Below are 12,430 nucleotides of genomic sequence, written 5' to 3' on the forward strand. Positions count from 1 at the left end.
CCTCAGAACTACAGTGCTATGATGTCACTCACTTCCACAGGCCTTGCAGAGTGTAAACAACAACAACCCAGCTTTGTTGTGTATGTAACCATAGGGATTTGTGATGTCACCTAGAACCTTCACAGCAGCGACAGCTTTATGAGGAGCATCAGCACTGCTCTGCCTGAGCAGAACCATCACCGCCATAGGTTGTCAAATAACCCGGATTTAACCCACACAGGTAAGTCCAATGGGGTGCAGGCATGTCCTCTATGCTTACAGCTTCCCGTGGGTGTTGGTTTGATACCGTTTGGGGACAGCCAAGGAGGCATCTGCAGGCAACAAAGGTAGGTGTGTGCTTGTGTGTGTGTTTCCTATGCAGATCCTAAGCCCAGTGTCACATGCAAGTAGGAGGAGTAAGAAGGGTTCCTGGCAAATCCGGGTTATGGATTGCATTTAAAAAGGCCCCGTGGGAGTGCAATGGGCCCCTGTCTTGCTGCTTAGCAATAATGGTATGGGTTTAGGTTCTGCTGTGTGTACTGGTGGTTGACTGCCCCCCAGCCCAGAGTGTGCATGGAAAATTGTCTGGCAGCCTCCCTGACAGCAAGCAGTGATAGTGCCCATGAAGGGGACCTTGTTGGGCCCGCCCCTTTCACGGTTATCGCTTCTCGGCCTTTTGGCTAAGATCAAGTGTAGTATCTGTTCTTATCAGTTTAATATCTGATACGTCCCCTATCTGGGGACCATATATTAAATGGATTTTTGAGAACGGGGGCCGATTTCGAAGCTTGCTTCCGTCGCCCTATGCATTGACCCGATATGGCAGTATCTTCGGGTACAGTGCACCACCCCCTTACAGGGTTAAAAAGAAAGATTCCTACTTTCATTGCTACCTGCTTGCTGGCTAGCCAGCTAGCCAGCCCTGTGGGCCTTGCTGCTGCTGCAGCCAAAAAACAAAAGGTGGTGCTGCTGCTTCTGCTGCTTCTGCTTGTGTCTGGCCGCTGTTGGAGCGTCCAGGCACAGGACTTCTGCTGCTGCTGACTAAATGGCCTCCTTAATTGGATCATTTGAGTAGCCAGCACACCTGTGCAGGTAGGGCATGACATGATAGGCAGCTGCCTTGATAGCGGGTGGGTGCTGAATGTTCCTAATTGACAAAATAAGATTAATGCTTATGAAGAAATATAAAATCTCATCCCTTCCCCAATATCGCGCCACACCCCTACCCCTTAATTCCCTGGTTGAACTTGATGGACATATGTCTTTTTTCGACCGTACTAACTATGTAACTATGTAACATAACATGGGGGGGGGGGGGGGGGGGTCTCCTGGCTGTTCACACAGGTGTGTCATTGCTGTACATTGACCATGCATTGCTTCTGTGGTATTGCAAAGGCAAAGACAAATGCTTCCAGCCATCCATTGCACTAATGGATTGGTCATCAGCTGGCTGTCTATGTCCCGCATCAATATAGACCAAAGTACAGAGGGTTAGGCTATGCTATTGTGCACCTACCTGATGCATCAGAAGGTGCGAGGCCCTTGCTAAATTCTGTGCACAGACTTTGAGATCTATACTTTAGACTGTATCTAAACCTGCTCCAACATGGACTGACATTCTGGCCTACTTTCAGCCGATGCGACTTGTCTGTCGCTGAACAGTCGCTTTTTATGTATTCAGCACCTATGTATAATGTTGTAAAAATGCTCTAGAAGCTAAAGTCGCAGAAATGTCACACATATTTGGCCTGCAACTTTCTGTGCGACAAATTCAGACAGGAAAAATCAGTATAAATCCTTAGAAAATTATCCCCCAGTGTCTCCATCTGCTGGCGGTATTGAATAAGCATTGCTGCACTGATGGGGTATGCATTAGACGAAAAAAAAGAAGAAAAAGAAGAATAATACGCCCAGAAAAGAGGCGAAAAGGAGAAAAACGTAAAAAAACTTGAAAAAAAAGTAAGAGGAAGAGAAGGGAAAAAAAGGTGGAAATGGGTTTAAAAGTGATTTCGGCGGAGAAATATATATATATATATATATATATATATATATATATATATATATATATACGCGCACACACACACATATATATAAACGTATTCTCCGTTGAGATGATATTGCAGCCGCTGCTGTGTCCAGGCCCAGGAGCCTTAGCACTGTGCTGTGATGTCACTCAATACCACTGACATCACTAGGTGTAAACAACATCTCTCCTTTGCTGTGTATGTGACTATGGAGCTGTTTGGTGATGTCGTCTATTATGGCCTTCATAGAAGCAACAGGAGATTGTTGCATCCATCTAGAACCCTCAGAACTACAGTGCTATGATGTCACTCACTTCCACAGGCCTTGCAGAGTGTAAACAACAACAACCCAGCTTTGTTGTGTATGTAACCATAGGGATTTGTGATGTCACCTAGAACCTTCACAGCAGCGACAGCTTTATGAGGAGCATCAGCACTGCTCTGCCTGAGCAGAACCATCACCGCCATAGGTTGTCAAATAACCCGGATTTAACCCACACAGGTAAGTCCAATGGGGTGCAGGCATGTCCTCTATGCTTACAGCTTCCCGTGGGTGTTGGTTTGATACCGTTTGGGGACAGCCAAGGAGGCATCTGCAGGCAACAAAGGTAGGTGTGTGCTTGTGTGTGTGTTTCCTATGCAGATCCTAAGCCCAGTGTCACATGCAAGTAGGAGGAGTAAGAAGGGTTCCTGGCAAATCCGGGTTATGGATTGCATTTAAAAAGGCCCCGTGGGAGTGCAATGGGCCCCTGTCTTGCTGCTTAGCAATAATGGTATGGGTTTAGGTTCTGCTGTGTGTACTGGTGGTTGACTGCCCCCCAGCCCAGAGTGTGCATGGAAAATTGTCTGGCAGCCTCCCTGACAGCAAGCAGTGATAGTGCCCATGAAGGGGACCTTGTTGGGCCCGCCCCTTTCACGGTTATCGCTTCTCGGCCTTTTGGCTAAGATCAAGTGTAGTATCTGTTCTTATCAGTTTAATATCTGATACGTCCCCTATCTGGGGACCATATATTAAATGGATTTTTGAGAACGGGGGCCGATTTCGAAGCTTGCTTCCGTCGCCCTATGCATTGACCCGATATGGCAGTATCTTCGGGTACAGTGCACCACCCCCTTACAGGGTTAAAAAGAAAGATTCCTACTTTCATTGCTACCTGCTTGCTGGCTAGCCAGCTAGCCAGCCCTGTGGGCCTTGCTGCTGCTGCAGCCAAAAAACAAAAGGTGGTGCTGCTGCTTCTGCTGCTTCTGCTTGTGTCTGGCCGCTGTTGGAGCGTCCAGGCACAGGACTTCTGCTGCTGCTGACTAAATGGCCTCCTTAATTGGATCATTTGAGTAGCCAGCACACCTGTGCAGGTAGGGCATGACATGATAGGCAGCTGCCTTGATAGCGGGTGGGTGCTGAATGTTCCTAATTGACAAAATAAGATTAATGCTTATGAAGAAATATAAAATCTCATCCCTTCCCCAATATCGCGCCACACCCCTACCCCTTAATTCCCTGGTTGAACTTGATGGACATATGTCTTTTTTCGACCGTACTAACTATGTAACTATGTAACATAACATGGGGGGGGGGGGGGGGGTCTCCTGGCTGTTCACACAGGTGTGTCATTGCTGTACATTGACCATGCATTGCTTCTGTGGTATTGCAAAGGCAAAGACAAATGCTTCCAGCCATCCATTGCACTAATGGATTGGTCATCAGCTGGCTGTCTATGTCCCGCATCAATATAGACCAAAGTACAGAGGGTTAGGCTATGCTATTGTGCACCTACCTGATGCATCAGAAGGTGCGAGGCCCTTGCTAAATTCTGTGCACAGACTTTGAGATCTATACTTTAGACTGTATCTAAACCTGCTCCAACATGGACTGACATTCTGGCCTACTTTCAGCCGATGCGACTTGTCTGTCGCTGAACAGTCGCTTTTTATGTATTCAGCACCTATGTATAATGTTGTAAAAATGCTCTAGAAGCTAAAGTCGCAGAAATGTCACACATATTTGGCCTGCAACTTTCTGTGCGACAAATTCAGACAGGAAAAATCAGTATAAATCCTTAGAAAATTATCCCCCAGTGTCTCCATCTGCTGGCGGTATTGAATAAGCATTGCTGCACTGATGGGGTATGCATTAGACGAAAAAAAAGAAGAAAAAGAAGAATAATACGCCCAGAAAAGAGGCGAAAAGGAGAAAAACGTAAAAAAACGTGAAAAAAAAGTAAGAGGAAGAGAAGGGAAAAAAAGGTGGAAATGGGTTTAAAAGTGATTTCGGCGGAGAATATATATATATATATATATATATATATATATATATATATATATATATACGCGCACACACACACATATATATAAACGTATTCTCCGTTGAGATATTGCAGCCGCTGCTGTGTCCAGGCCCAGGAGCCTTAGCACTGTGCTGTGATGTCACTCAATACCACTGACATCACTAGGTGTAAACAACATCTCTCCTTTGCTGTGTATGTGACTATGGAGCTGTTTGGTGATGTCGTCTATTATGGCCTTCATAGAAGCAACAGGAGATTGTTGCATCCATCTAGAACCCTCAGAACTACAGTGCTATGATGTCACTCACTTCCACAGGCCTTGCAGAGTGTAAACAACAACAACCCAGCTTTGTTGTGTATGTAACCATAGGGATTTGTGATGTCACCTAGAACCTTCACAGCAGCGACAGCTTTATGAGGAGCATCAGCACTGCTCTGCCTGAGCAGAACCATCACCGCCATAGGTTGTCAAATAACCCGGATTTAACCCACACAGGTAAGTCCAATGGGGTGCAGGCATGTCCTCTATGCTTACAGCTTCCCGTGGGTGTTGGTTTGATACCGTTTGGGGACAGCCAAGGAGGCATCTGCAGGCAACAAAGGTAGGTGTGTGCTTGTGTGTGTGTTTCCTATGCAGATCCTAAGCCCAGTGTCACATGCAAGTAGGAGGAGTAAGAAGGGTTCCTGGCAAATCCGGGTTATGGATTGCATTTAAAAAGGCCCCGTGGGAGTGCAATGGGCCCCTGTCTTGCTGCTTAGCAATAATGGTATGGGTTTAGGTTCTGCTGTGTGTACTGGTGGTTGACTGCCCCCCAGCCCAGAGTGTGCATGGAAAATTGTCTGGCAGCCTCCCTGACAGCAAGCAGTGATAGTGCCCATGAAGGGGACCTTGTTGGGCCCGCCCCTTTCACGGTTATCGCTTCTCGGCCTTTTGGCTAAGATCAAGTGTAGTATCTGTTCTTATCAGTTTAATATCTGATACGTCCCCTATCTGGGGACCATATATTAAATGGATTTTTGAGAACGGGGGCCGATTTCGAAGCTTGCTTCCGTCGCCCTATGCATTGACCCGATATGGCAGTATCTTCGGGTACAGTGCACCACCCCCTTACAGGGTTAAAAAGAAAGATTCCTACTTTCATTGCTACCTGCTTGCTGGCTAGCCAGCTAGCCAGCCCTGTGGGCCTTGCTGCTGCTGCAGCCAAAAAACAAAAGGTGGTGCTGCTGCTTCTGCTGCTTCTGCTTGTGTCTGGCCGCTGTTGGAGCGTCCAGGCACAGGACTTCTGCTGCTGCTGACTAAATGGCCTCCTTAATTGGATCATTTGAGTAGCCAGCACACCTGTGCAGGTAGGGCATGACATGATAGGCAGCTGCCTTGATAGCGGGTGGGTGCTGAATGTTCCTAATTGACAAAATAAGATTAATGCTTATGAAGAAATATAAAATCTCATCCCTTCCCCAATATCGCGCCACACCCCTACCCCTTAATTCCCTGGTTGAACTTGATGGACATATGTCTTTTTTCGACCGTACTAACTATGTAACTATGTAACATAACATGGGGGGGGGGGGGGGGGGTCTCCTGGCTGTTCACACAGGTGTGTCATTGCTGTACATTGACCATGCTTTGCTTCTGTGGTATTGCAAAGGCAAAGACAAATGCTTCCAGCCATCCATTGCACTAATGGATTGGTCATCAGCTGGCTGTCTATGTCCCGCATCAATATAGACCAAAGTACAGAGGGTTAGGCTATGCTATTGTGCACCTACCTGATGCATCAGAAGGTGCGAGGCCCTTGCTAAATTCTGTGCACAGACTTTGAGATCTATACTTTAGACTGTATCTAAACCTGCTCCAACATGGACTGACATTCTGGCCTACTTTCAGCCGATGCGACTTGTCTGTCGCTGAACAGTCGCTTTTTATGTATTCAGCACCTATGTATAATGTTGTAAAAATGCTCTAGAAGCTAAAGTCGCAGAAATGTCACACATATTTGGCCTGCAACTTTCTGTGCGACAAATTCAGACAGGAAAAATCAGTATAAATCCTTAGAAAATTATCCCCCAGTGTCTCCATCTGCTGGCGGTATTGAATAAGCATTGCTGCACTGATGGGGTATGCATTAGACGAAAAAAAAGAAGAAAAAGAAGAATAATACGCCCAGAAAAGAGGCGAAAAGGAGAAAAACGTAAAAAAACTTGAAAAAAAAGTAAGAGGAAGAGAAGGGAAAAAAAGGTGGAAATGGGTTTAAAAGTGATTTCGGCGGAGAAATATATATATATATATATATATATATATATATATATATATATATATACGCGCACACACACACATATATATAAACGTATTCTCCGTTGAGATGATATTGCAGCCGCTGCTGTGTCCAGGCCCAGGAGCCTTAGCACTGTGCTGTGATGTCACTCAATACCACTGACATCACTAGGTGTAAACAACATCTCTCCTTTGCTGTGTATGTGACTATGGAGCTGTTTGGTGATGTCGTCTATTATGGCCTTCATAGAAGCAACAGGAGATTGTTGCATCCATCTAGAACCCTCAGAACTACAGTGCTATGATGTCACTCACTTCCACAGGCCTTGCAGAGTGTAAACAACAACAACCCAGCTTTGTTGTGTATGTAACCATAGGGATTTGTGATGTCACCTAGAACCTTCACAGCAGCGACAGCTTTATGAGGAGCATCAGCACTGCTCTGCCTGAGCAGAACCATCACCGCCATAGGTTGTCAAATAACCCGGATTTAACCCACACAGGTAAGTCCAATGGGGTGCAGGCATGTCCTCTATGCTTACAGCTTCCCGTGGGTGTTGGTTTGATACCGTTTGGGGACAGCCAAGGAGGCATCTGCAGGCAACAAAGGTAGGTGTGTGCTTGTGTGTGTGTTTCCTATGCAGATCCTAAGCCCAGTGTCACATGCAAGTAGGAGGAGTAAGAAGGGTTCCTGGCAAATCCGGGTTATGGATTGCATTTAAAAAGGCCCCGTGGGAGTGCAATGGGCCCCTGTCTTGCTGCTTAGCAATAATGGTATGGGTTTAGGTTCTGCTGTGTGTACTGGTGGTTGACTGCCCCCCAGCCCAGAGTGTGCATGGAAAATTGTCTGGCAGCCTCCCTGACAGCAAGCAGTGATAGTGCCCATGAAGGGGACCTTGTTGGGCCCGCCCCTTTCACGGTTATCGCTTCTCGGCCTTTTGGCTAAGATCAAGTGTAGTATCTGTTCTTATCAGTTTAATATCTGATACGTCCCCTATCTGGGGACCATATATTAAATGGATTTTTGAGAACGGGGGCCGATTTCGAAGCTTGCTTCCGTCGCCCTATGCATTGACCCGATATGGCAGTATCTTCGGGTACAGTGCACCACCCCCTTACAGGGTTAAAAAGAAAGATTCCTACTTTCATTGCTACCTGCTTGCTGGCTAGCCAGCTAGCCAGCCCTGTGGGCCTTGCTGCTGCTGCAGCCAAAAAACAAAAGGTGGTGCTGCTGCTTCTGCTGCTTCTGCTTGTGTCTGGCCGCTGTTGGAGCGTCCAGGCACAGGACTTCTGCTGCTGCTGACTAAATGGCCTCCTTAATTGGATCATTTGAGTAGCCAGCACACCTGTGCAGGTAGGGCATGACATGATAGGCAGCTGCCTTGATAGCGGGTGGGTGCTGAATGTTCCTAATTGACAAAATAAGATTAATGCTTATGAAGAAATATAAAATCTCATCCCTTCCCCAATATCGCGCCACACCCCTACCCCTTAATTCCCTGGTTGAACTTGATGGACATATGTCTTTTTTCGACCGTACTAACTATGTAACTATGTAACATAACATGGGGGGGGGGGGGGGGGTCTCCTGGCTGTTCACACAGGTGTGTCATTGCTGTACATTGACCATGCATTGCTTCTGTGGTATTGCAAAGGCAAAGACAAATGCTTCCAGCCATCCATTGCACTAATGGATTGGTCATCAGCTGGCTGTCTATGTCCCGCATCAATATAGACCAAAGTACAGAGGGTTAGGCTATGCTATTGTGCACCTACCTGATGCATCAGAAGGTGCGAGGCCCTTGCTAAATTCTGTGCACAGACTTTGAGATCTATACTTTAGACTGTATCTAAACCTGCTCCAACATGGACTGACATTCTGGCCTACTTTCAGCCGATGCGACTTGTCTGTCGCTGAACAGTCGCTTTTTATGTATTCAGCACCTATGTATAATGTTGTAAAAATGCTCTAGAAGCTAAAGTCGCAGAAATGTCACACATATTTGGCCTGCAACTTTCTGTGCGACAAATTCAGACAGGAAAAATCAGTATAAATCCTTAGAAAATTATCCCCCAGTGTCTCCATCTGCTGGCGGTATTGAATAAGCATTGCTGCACTGATGGGGTATGCATTAGACGAAAAAAAAGAAGAAAAAGAAGAATAATACGCCCAGAAAAGAGGCGAAAAGGAGAAAAACGTAAAAAAACGTGAAAAAAAAGTAAGAGGAAGAGAAGGGAAAAAAAGGTGGAAATGGGTTTAAAAGTGATTTCGGCGGAGAAATATATATATATATATATATATATATATATATATATATATACGCGCACACACACACATATATATAAACGTATTCTCCGTTGAGATATTGCAGCCGCTGCTGTGTCCAGGCCCAGGAGCCTTAGCACTGTGCTGTGATGTCACTCAATACCACTGACATCACTAGGTGTAAACAACATCTCTCCTTTGCTGTGTATGTGACTATGGAGCTGTTTGGTGATGTCGTCTATTATGGCCTTCATAGAAGCAACAGGAGATTGTTGCATCCATCTAGAACCCTCAGAACTACAGTGCTATGATGTCACTCACTTCCACAGGCCTTGCAGAGTGTAAACAACAACAACCCAGCTTTGTTGTGTATGTAACCATAGGGATTTGTGATGTCACCTAGAACCTTCACAGCAGCGACAGCTTTATGAGGAGCATCAGCACTGCTCTGCCTGAGCAGAACCATCACCGCCATAGGTTGTCAAATAACCCGGATTTAACCCACACAGGTAAGTCCAATGGGGTGCAGGCATGTCCTCTATGCTTACAGCTTCCCGTGGGTGTTGGTTTGATACCGTTTGGGGACAGCCAAGGAGGCATCTGCAGGCAACAAAGGTAGGTGTGTGCTTGTGTGTGTGTTTCCTATGCAGATCCTAAGCCCAGTGTCACATGCAAGTAGGAGGAGTAAGAAGGGTTCCTGGCAAATCCGGGTTATGGATTGCATTTAAAAAGGCCCCGTGGGAGTGCAATGGGCCCCTGTCTTGCTGCTTAGCAATAATGGTATGGGTTTAGGTTCTGCTGTGTGTACTGGTGGTTGACTGCCCCCCAGCCCAGAGTGTGCATGGAAAATTGTCTGGCAGCCTCCCTGACAGCAAGCAGTGATAGTGCCCATGAAGGGGACCTTGTTGGGCCCGCCCCTTTCACGGTTATCGCTTCTCGGCCTTTTGGCTAAGATCAAGTGTAGTATCTGTTCGTTCTTATCAGTTTAATATCTGATACGTCCCCTATCTGGGGACCATATATTAAATGGATTTTTGAGAACGGGGGCCGATTTCGAAGCTTGCTTCCGTCGCCCTATGCATTGACCCGATATGGCAGTATCTTCGGGTACAGTGCACCACCCCCTTACAGGGTTAAAAAGAAAGATTCCTACTTTCATTGCTACCTGCTTGCTGGCTAGCCAGCTAGCCAGCCCTGTGGGCCTTGCTGCTGCTGCAGCCAAAAAACAAAAGGTGGTGCTGCTGCTTCTGCTGCTTCTGCTTGTGTCTGGCCGCTGTTGGAGCGTCCAGGCACAGGACTTCTGCTGCTGCTGACTAAATGGCCTCCTTAATTGGATCATTTGAGTAGCCAGCACACCTGTGCAGGTAGGGCATGACATGATAGGCAGCTGCCTTGATAGCGGGTGGGTGCTGAATGTTCCTAATTGACAAAATAAGATTAATGCTTATGAAGAAATATAAAATCTCATCCCTTCCCCAATATCGCGCCACACCCCTACCCCTTAATTCCCTGGTTGAACTTGATGGACATATGTCTTTTTTCGACCGTACTAACTATGTAACTATGTAACATAACATGGGGGGGGGGGGGGGGTCTCCTGGCTGTTCACACAGGTGTGTCATTGCTGTACATTGACCATGCATTGCTTCTGTGGTATTGCAAAGGCAAAGACAAATGCTTCCAGCCATCCATTGCACTAATGGATTGGTCATCAGCTGGCTGTCTATGTCCCGCATCAATATAGACCAAAGTACAGAGGGTTAGGCTATGCTATTGTGCACCTACCTGATGCATCAGAAGGTGCGAGGCCCTTGCTAAATTCTGTGCACAGACTTTGAGATCTATACTTTAGACTGTATCTAAACCTGCTCCAACATGGACTGACATTCTGGCCTACTTTCAGCCGATGCGACTTGTCTGTCGCTGAACAGTCGCTTTTTATGTATTCAGCACCTATGTATAATGTTGTAAAAATGCTCTAGAAGCTAAAGTCGCAGAAATGTCACACATATTTGGCCTGCAACTTTCTGTGCGACAAATTCAGACAGGAAAAATCAGTATAAATCCTTAGAAAATTATCCCCCAGTGTCTCCATCTGCTGGCGGTATTGAATAAGCATTGCTGCACTGATGGGGTATGCATTAGACGAAAAAAAAGAAGAAAAAGAAGAATAATACGCCCAGAAAAGAGGCGAAAAGGAGAAAAACGTAAAAAAACGTGAAAAAAAAGTAAGAGGAAGAGAAGGGAAAAAAAGGTGGAAATGGGTTTAAAAGTGATTTCGGCGGAGAAATATATATATATATATATATATATATATATATATATATATACGCGCACACACACACATATATATAAACGTATTCTCCGTTGAGATATTGCAGCCGCTGCTGTGTCCAGGCCCAGGAGCCTTAGCACTGTGCTGTGATGTCACTCAATACCACTGACATCACTAGGTGTAAACAACATCTCTCCTTTGCTGTGTATGTGACTATGGAGCTGTTTGGTGATGTCGTCTATTACGGCCTTCATAGAAGCAACAGGAGATTGTTGCATCCATCTAGAACCCTCAGAACTACAGTGCTATGATGTCACTCACTTCCACAGGCCTTGCAGAGTGTAAACAACAACAACCCAGCTTTGTTGTGTATGTAACCATAGGGATTTGTGATGTCACCTAGAACCTTCACAGCAGCGACAGCTTTATGAGGAGCATCAGCACTGCTCTGCCTGAGCAGAACCATCACCGCCATAGGTTGTCAAATAACCCGGATTTAACCCACACAGGTAAGTCCAATGGGGTGCAGGCATGTCCTCTATGCTTACAGCTTCCCGTGGGTGTTGGTTTGATACCGTTTGGGGACAGCCAAGGAGGCATCTGCAGGCAACAAAGGTAGGTGTGTGCTTGTGTGTGTGTTTCCTATGCAGATCCTAAGCCCAGTGTCACATGCAAGTAGGAGGAGTAAGAAGGGTTCCTGGCAAATCCGGGTTATGGATTGCATTTAAAAAGGCCCCGTGGGAGTGCAATGGGCCCCTGTCTTGCTGCTTAGCAATAATGGTATGGGTTTAGGTTCTGCTGTGTGTACTGGTGGTTGACTGCCCCCCAGCCCAGAGTGTGCATGGAAAATTGTCTGGCAGCCTCCCTGACAGCAAGCAGTGATAGTGCCCATGAAGGGGACCTTGTTGGGCCCGCCCCTTTCACGGTTATCGCTTCTCGGCCTTTTGGCTAAGATCAAGTGTAGTATCTGTTCTTATCAGTTTAATATCTGATACGTCCCCTATCTGGGGACCATATATTAAATGGATTTTTGAGAACGGGGGCCGATTTCGAAGCTTGCTTCCGTCGCCCTATGCATTGACCCGATATGGCAGTATCTTCGGGTACAGTGCACCACCCCCTTACAGGGTTAAAAAGAAAGATTCCTACTTTCATTGCTACCTGCTTGCTGGCTAGCCAGCTAGCCAGCCCTGTGGGCCTTGCTGCTGCTGCAGCCAAAAAACAAAAGGTGGTGCTGCTGCTTCTGCTGCTTCTGCTTGTGTCTGGCCGCTGTTGGAGCGTCCAGGCACAGGACTTCTGCTGCTGCTGACTAAATGGCCTCCTTAA

General features: G+C 46.4%; 6 non-coding genes across 6 annotated transcripts; all 6 read left to right on the forward strand.

The window, feature by feature from the left end:
* The first annotated feature begins 639 nt into the window (after positions 1–639).
* LOC130316247 (U2 spliceosomal RNA) lies at positions 640–830 on the forward strand. Its single transcript, XR_008863599.1, has one exon. It is a non-coding gene; the product is annotated as a U2 spliceosomal RNA (small nuclear RNA).
* A 2,094-nt stretch (positions 831–2,924) lies between these two features.
* LOC130316248 (U2 spliceosomal RNA) lies at positions 2,925–3,115 on the forward strand. The gene has a single exon (XR_008863600.1). It is a non-coding gene; the product is annotated as a U2 spliceosomal RNA (small nuclear RNA).
* Positions 3,116–5,203: 2,088 nt separating this feature from the next.
* LOC130316249 (U2 spliceosomal RNA) lies at positions 5,204–5,394 on the forward strand. The gene has a single exon (XR_008863601.1). It is a non-coding gene; the product is annotated as a U2 spliceosomal RNA (small nuclear RNA).
* A 2,091-nt stretch (positions 5,395–7,485) lies between these two features.
* LOC130316250 (U2 spliceosomal RNA) lies at positions 7,486–7,676 on the forward strand. The gene has a single exon (XR_008863602.1). It is a non-coding gene; the product is annotated as a U2 spliceosomal RNA (small nuclear RNA).
* Positions 7,677–9,757: 2,081 nt separating this feature from the next.
* LOC130316264 (U2 spliceosomal RNA) lies at positions 9,758–9,952 on the forward strand. Its single transcript, XR_008863614.1, has one exon. It is a non-coding gene; the product is annotated as a U2 spliceosomal RNA (small nuclear RNA).
* Positions 9,953–12,032: 2,080 nt separating this feature from the next.
* Positions 12,033–12,223, forward strand: LOC130316251 (U2 spliceosomal RNA). Its single transcript, XR_008863603.1, has one exon. It is a non-coding gene; the product is annotated as a U2 spliceosomal RNA (small nuclear RNA).
* The last annotated feature ends 207 nt before the right edge of the window (positions 12,224–12,430 follow it).

This window comes from Hyla sarda, unplaced genomic scaffold (genome assembly GCF_029499605.1).
Source record: "Hyla sarda isolate aHylSar1 unplaced genomic scaffold, aHylSar1.hap1 scaffold_1928, whole genome shotgun sequence".
Lineage (NCBI taxonomy): Eukaryota > Metazoa > Chordata > Amphibia > Anura > Hylidae > Hyla > Hyla sarda.